Below are 6,000 nucleotides of genomic sequence, written 5' to 3' on the forward strand. Positions count from 1 at the left end.
TAATGTAAGATATTTCATTAATAGTTTTTATATTGAGTATGTTTTGCTATGATAATATTTTTGATATATTGGGTTAAATAAAATGTATTTTAAAATTAATTTAAGCTATATTTGTTAAAATCTTTAGAATGTGAATAATAGAACATTTAAAATGACATACGTGGTTCACATTTTATTTCTCCTGGAGTGTGCTGCTCTAGATGAATTTAGATGATGAAGGTTTTGTGTGTCACGTAAAGCTTATTCTTTATTTTGAACGTAATGTAGAGCCATTGAAAAGTCTGAAGTAGAGAAGTGACATATCAGATCTGCATTTTAGAAAGCTTACTTTGGCTTCAGTGTGGAGCATGGACTGAAGGAGGAACCAGTTAGGGTTAGGCGGTGATTGCATTATTGAAGGGTAGGAAGACTGTGGCCTGAAGAAAAGTGGCTGAACTGGAGACGTATGGCTGAGCGCAGTGGCTCACGCCTGTAATCCCAGCACTCTGGGAGGCTGAGGCAGGCGGATCACTTGAGGTCAGGAGTTCGAGACCAGCCTGGCCAAAATGGTGAAACCCTGCCTCTACTAAAAATACAAAAGTAGCCAGGCATGGTGGCGCGTGCCTGTAATCCTAGCTAATCAGGAGGCTGAGGCACAGGAATCACCTGAACCCGGGAGGTAAAGATTGCAGTGAGCCAAGATCACTCCACTGCACTCCAGTCTGGGCAACAGAGTGAGACTCTGTCTCAAAAAAAAAAATAAACAAACAAACAAACAAATAAATCAATTGGAGACCATAGTGGAAAGATGAAATCAACTGGATTTGGTTCTTAAGTGTAATAATGGCATTTTGGTTATGTAAGATAATGTTCTTATTTCTAAGAGACGCACACAGGAATCTTTAGGGATGAAGGGCCATAATGTCTGTAATTTACTTTCAAGTGGCCCATCATATTCACACACACATACACAGTATATCTGTGAGATAATAAGAATGAAAAGGTAAATAGCATCTTAGTAGTATTATGAAAAAAATATACATGGAGAGAGGGGAAGGGGAGAGAAAGCAAATATGAGACAAAATATTAGCAATTTTGAATCTACATGAAAACAATCTAGTAAATGATGAATCATTTTAGTCTTCTTCCAGCCCTTTCTGTAGGTTTGACAATTTTCAAAATAAAAAGATGGGGAAAAAATGAAAAAAAAAAAACTTTAAAAAGTCTTGGTAATCACTGATTGGTTATGAGAGAAAGGGAGTGACTTTCTGGTTTCTTGCCTGGCAACAGAGTAGACAGCACTGTCCTTCCCAAGAGGGAAGTGCAAGAGGAGAAATGGAATTGGAGGGATGATGAGTTCAGTATGGAATGTGTGGACTTTGAGATGCTCTAGGCTCCAAAAGGCAATGTGCAACCCTGAAGTTTTTGAGAGGGAAATGTGGTAGAGATGCAGACATGGGTGTCTTTAGAATCTAGATGGTAATGGAAGGTGCTGGGGGACACTGGAGTATCAAGGGCATGTGTGGAGAATGAGAAGAGATGAGGTGTGAGGATGAAATCCTGGCGAACACTGACATTTCAGGGTCAGCAAAGAAGGATATTGGAGTAGACAACTTCCAAGATGGCCCACGACACCACCTCTTCATAGGCAGGCTCTTGTGTAGTCATTCCCTCTCACACTGTATCGGGGTTGGTCTGTGAGACAAGAGGGGTGGAAGTGATGGCATGTCACTCCTGAGATTATGTCATAAAAGACATTGTGGCGCTCATCTTGGCTTGGTACATGCTCATTCTTGTTGATCCCTTGTTCTGGGGGAAGCCGTCTATCATGTCATGATAGGCTACAGGGAGTTCCATGTGGGGAAGAGCTGAAACCTCCTGCCAATAGCCATGTGAGGAAGCTTGGAAAACCTTGGAAGAGTATCCTTAAAAAGAAGTTTTAAATTAAACATAAATAAATACATAAACAGTACAACTGCAATCTCATGAGACATCCCAAGCCAGACAACTCAGGTAAGCCATTCCACCCAGCTAAATTGCTCCAGATTGCTGACCCGAAGAAACTGCGTGAGTCCGGGTATGGTGGCTCGTGCTGTAAACCCAACCCTTTAGGAGGCTGAGGTGGGAGGATTGCTTGAGGCCAGGAGTTTGAGACCAGCCTAGGCAAATAATGAGAACCCCTGTCTCTACAACAAATTAAAAAATTAGCCAGGCATGATCGCATGTGCCTGTAGTGCCAGCTACACAGGAGGTGAGGCAGAAGGATTGCTTGAGCCCAGAAGGTTGAGGCTGCAGTGAGCTGTGTTTGTGCCACTGCACTCCAGCCTGGGCAACAGGGCAAGATTCTGTCAGAAAAAAAAAAAAAAATCAAGAAACTGTGTGAGAGAATCCATGTGTTTTAAGCTTATGAATTTTGGGGTAATTTGTTATGCAGCAACAGACAAGGAACACAGACAAGCCTCAAAGGTGAGTTAGAAGGGAATACGTCGAGATAGGAGAACCATGAGCCTGGGATCTTGAGAATATGTCATGGAGGACAGCCTGGAATATGGTGGCTAATACTACTGAATGGCAGAGGATTGGAATTTTCAACAAAGAGGTGATTTATAACCTTGGTGAAAGCAGTCAGGAGAGTGGGGGAGGGCAGAGACCAGATTATAGTAGGCCAAACGGCAAATTAGAAAAGCTGTAATTTTTCCATTATCACATTTATTGAGGGAAAAAGTACAGTAAGTATCATAATACCAATTTTAGGCGTGAGAAAGCCAAAGTCACATTGCTAATATGTGGCAAAATCCTCCTGACCGTTCCACCAGTGATATATTAAATAATTTTCTCTGCTAGCATGGTGGCTCATGCCTATAATCCCAGCACTTTGGGAGGCTGAGGTAGGAGGATTGCTTGAGGCCAGGAGTTCAAGACCAGCCTACGCAATATAGCAAGATCTATCTCTATGCAAATAAAAAATAATAAAAATAAATTAGCCAGGTGTGATGGCACATACCTGTAGTCCCAGCTACTCAGGAGGCTGAGGTGGGAGGATCACTTGAACCCAGGAAAGAGGTCAAGGCTGCAGTGAGCCATGATCGCACCACGGCACTCCAGCCTAGGCAACACAGTGAGACCCTGTATTTAAAAAACAAAATTCTCAGCCAGGCACGGTGGCTCACGCCTGTAATCTCAGCACTTTGGGAGGCTGAGGCAGGCGGATCATGACGTCAGGAGATCAAGACCATCCTGGCTAACACGGTGAAACCCCGTCTCTACTAAAAATACAAAAAATTAGCTGGGCGTGGTGGCAGGTGCCTGTAGACCCAGCTACTCAGGAGGCTGAGGCAGGAGAATGGTGTGAACCTGGGAGGCAGAGCCTGCAGTGAGCCGAGATCGCCCCACTGCACTCCAGCCTGGGCGACAGAGCGAGACTCCATCTTAAAAAAAAAAAAAAAAAAAAAAAAAAGAAAATTCTCTCCACCTACATTCATTACTGTTTCTGGGAAGAGTTCTGATAAATTCAGTTTTTGCAACCTCGTTCCATTTCCAGTGATATTCTTGAATCCCTTATGATTGTGGTGACCCAGCCAGCTTCCTAGCTGGGATGCTCCTTCATCTGGTTCTGCCTAACTCACCCCCCAGCCCCCACTGCCTTGGGTAAGTCCTTAGAAAGAGAACTGCCAAATTAAAGTGAGACATTCTTTCATTCATTCCATAGCTATTTATTGAGCTTCTTAGAAGAGCTTCAGCTACCTGGCTAGCATTCTTAGACATCAATGGGCAACCAACTTGTCACTGGCAGTTTTACATATGAAGTCAGCACTCCACAAGCAAAAGAAAATCTGCCTTAGCTTCCTAGAGAGGGGGGGCCCTACTCAAGGTTGAATAGAGCACAGTAAAATTCAGCAACTGCAGCATCAACAAATGAAGCAATCAGGGTACTCATTCAGCAATGATTAATAGCAACATCTCTTCTTGGGTCTCAGACATGAAGCTATACATAGGTAGCTATTCCTAGCTCTAACTCTATTTTAATGTATTTGGCCTTCAGTCAATCAATTCACCTTTCTCTGACCCATACAGTCTCCCCGGCGAAAGGTTTCCTGAGTAAGATTCACCCTGGGGGTGCAAGCCACTTCAGACCTGCTTGAGCTGCACCGAGGGGCCACATGGTGTCGTGGTCACCCCCTCTGGCTTTGAAGTCAGACATGCCTGCATTTGGGGTCCAGCTCTGACATGTTAGCTGTGTCACTTTGAGCAGATTACTTTTTTAACCTTTTCCATCCCTGGTTTCCTCATCTGAAAAAAAAGGGGGCAAGGGCTAGTATCTACCTCATAGTATTACCATATGTATAACAGGAAGAAAAAGATGTAATGTAAAAAACGATTGCCGTATTTCTTCATTCTAGGGGGGAGCAGGATTCCTCACAGAGGTGCTTCACTCATTTGTGGAGGAATAAACACTTTGTTCAACTTTTTTGGTTAAGAAAAGCAGCTGAGGATCCAATTCTCAGCTCCTTCTCTGATCTCAGAGTGAGAATAGCCCAGAATGGAGATGTTTGTTCAAAAGAGTTAAATTTCCTTTGTATAATAAAGTAACAGTAACCAGATATTTTCAGGGAGAGGTGGAGGGCAGTAGAGAGATGGAGGGGAAGAATTGAGAAAAGGGAGAAATGGCTGCAGGCAGGGCTCTGGGAGGCAGAGCAGACAGGAAAAAGGGTGCTGGGCATGCTAGTGTGATGATTTTCAGCACTTCCTGGTCTGAGTGGTGCTGTCACAATCCTGTGTTGCCCTGACCTTTAGTTAAAGTCTTCCATGCAAAATGACCTTATGTCCTGGGGGTCTTTGGGGAAAGAAGAAAAGAAGGGGCCCGCTTGCCATGAATGAGAGTGATGTGATAAGAGGACAACATTGTCAGCAGGCAGGTGAAAGTGCCCAAATTCAGCTGGAGCAGGAATTCATAAGGAAAAGTGATCACAAAAAATGTCACTCCATCCCCTAAGAGTTTTTGGAAATCTTGGCTGGGTGTGGTGGCTCACACTTGTAATCCTAGCACTTTGACCGGTCAAGGCAGGAGGATCACTTGAAGCTGGGAGTTCAAGATCAGCCCGAGCAATAAAGCAAGACTTCGTCTCTACAAAAAATACAACAACAACAACAACAAATTTAGCTAGGCATAGGGGCTTGCACCTCTCACCCCAGATACTCAGGTGGCTGAGGCTGGAGGATCGCTTGGGCCCAGGAGTTCAAGTCTGTAGTGAGCTATGATTGCGCAACAGAGCAAGACTCTCTCTCAAAGTAAAAAAAAAAAAAAGATATCTTGGGAAAACATGGACTTTCCAGACTTGGGTTGTTAATAAAACATGATTCAAGAACGCTGGTAAAAATTAAGTTACATAAGGATTAAATGAGAGAATATACATAAAGCAATCAGCTCAGAGCCCAGTTCTTGATAAGCATTCAACTTAAAATAGCCCTTATTATTATGACTTAGTGTTCAATTTCCTCTTTTCTTCACCCCTTTCACTTCAAGGGCTCACAATCTACTTAAAAATTTTGATATAGTCACTCATTTATTCTACAAACATTTACCAAAGTCCTTTGATGTGTCAGGTAAGTTAAATAATTTCAGGCAGTAGTAATTGTCATAGCTAATGTTTTTGAGGGCTTAGTATATACCAGGTACTGTGCCAAGTCCTTTACATAGCTTTTTAAATTTAATCCTCAACAGTCTAGGGAGGAACAATTATATTCCTACTTTACAAATGAGGTTAGAGAATATGGCACAGTGAGGTCAAGAGACTTGCCCCAGATCACACAGTCAGCCAGCGGGAGAGCCAAGGTTTGAACCCAGGCTGTTGAATTTCAGTGCATGCTTTTTTTTTTTTTTTTTTTTTTTGAGATGGAGTCTGGCTCTATTGCCCAGGCTGGAGTGCAGTGGCGCGATCTCGGCTCACTGAAACCTCCGCCTCCCGGGTTCACGCCATTCTCCCGCCTCAGCCTCCCTAGTAGCTGGGACTACAGGAGCTC

The sequence above is a fragment of the Hylobates moloch genome, unplaced genomic scaffold (assembly GCF_009828535.3).
Source record: "Hylobates moloch isolate HMO894 unplaced genomic scaffold, HMol_V3 SCAFFOLD_18, whole genome shotgun sequence".
Classification (NCBI taxonomy): Eukaryota; Metazoa; Chordata; class Mammalia; order Primates; family Hylobatidae; genus Hylobates; species Hylobates moloch.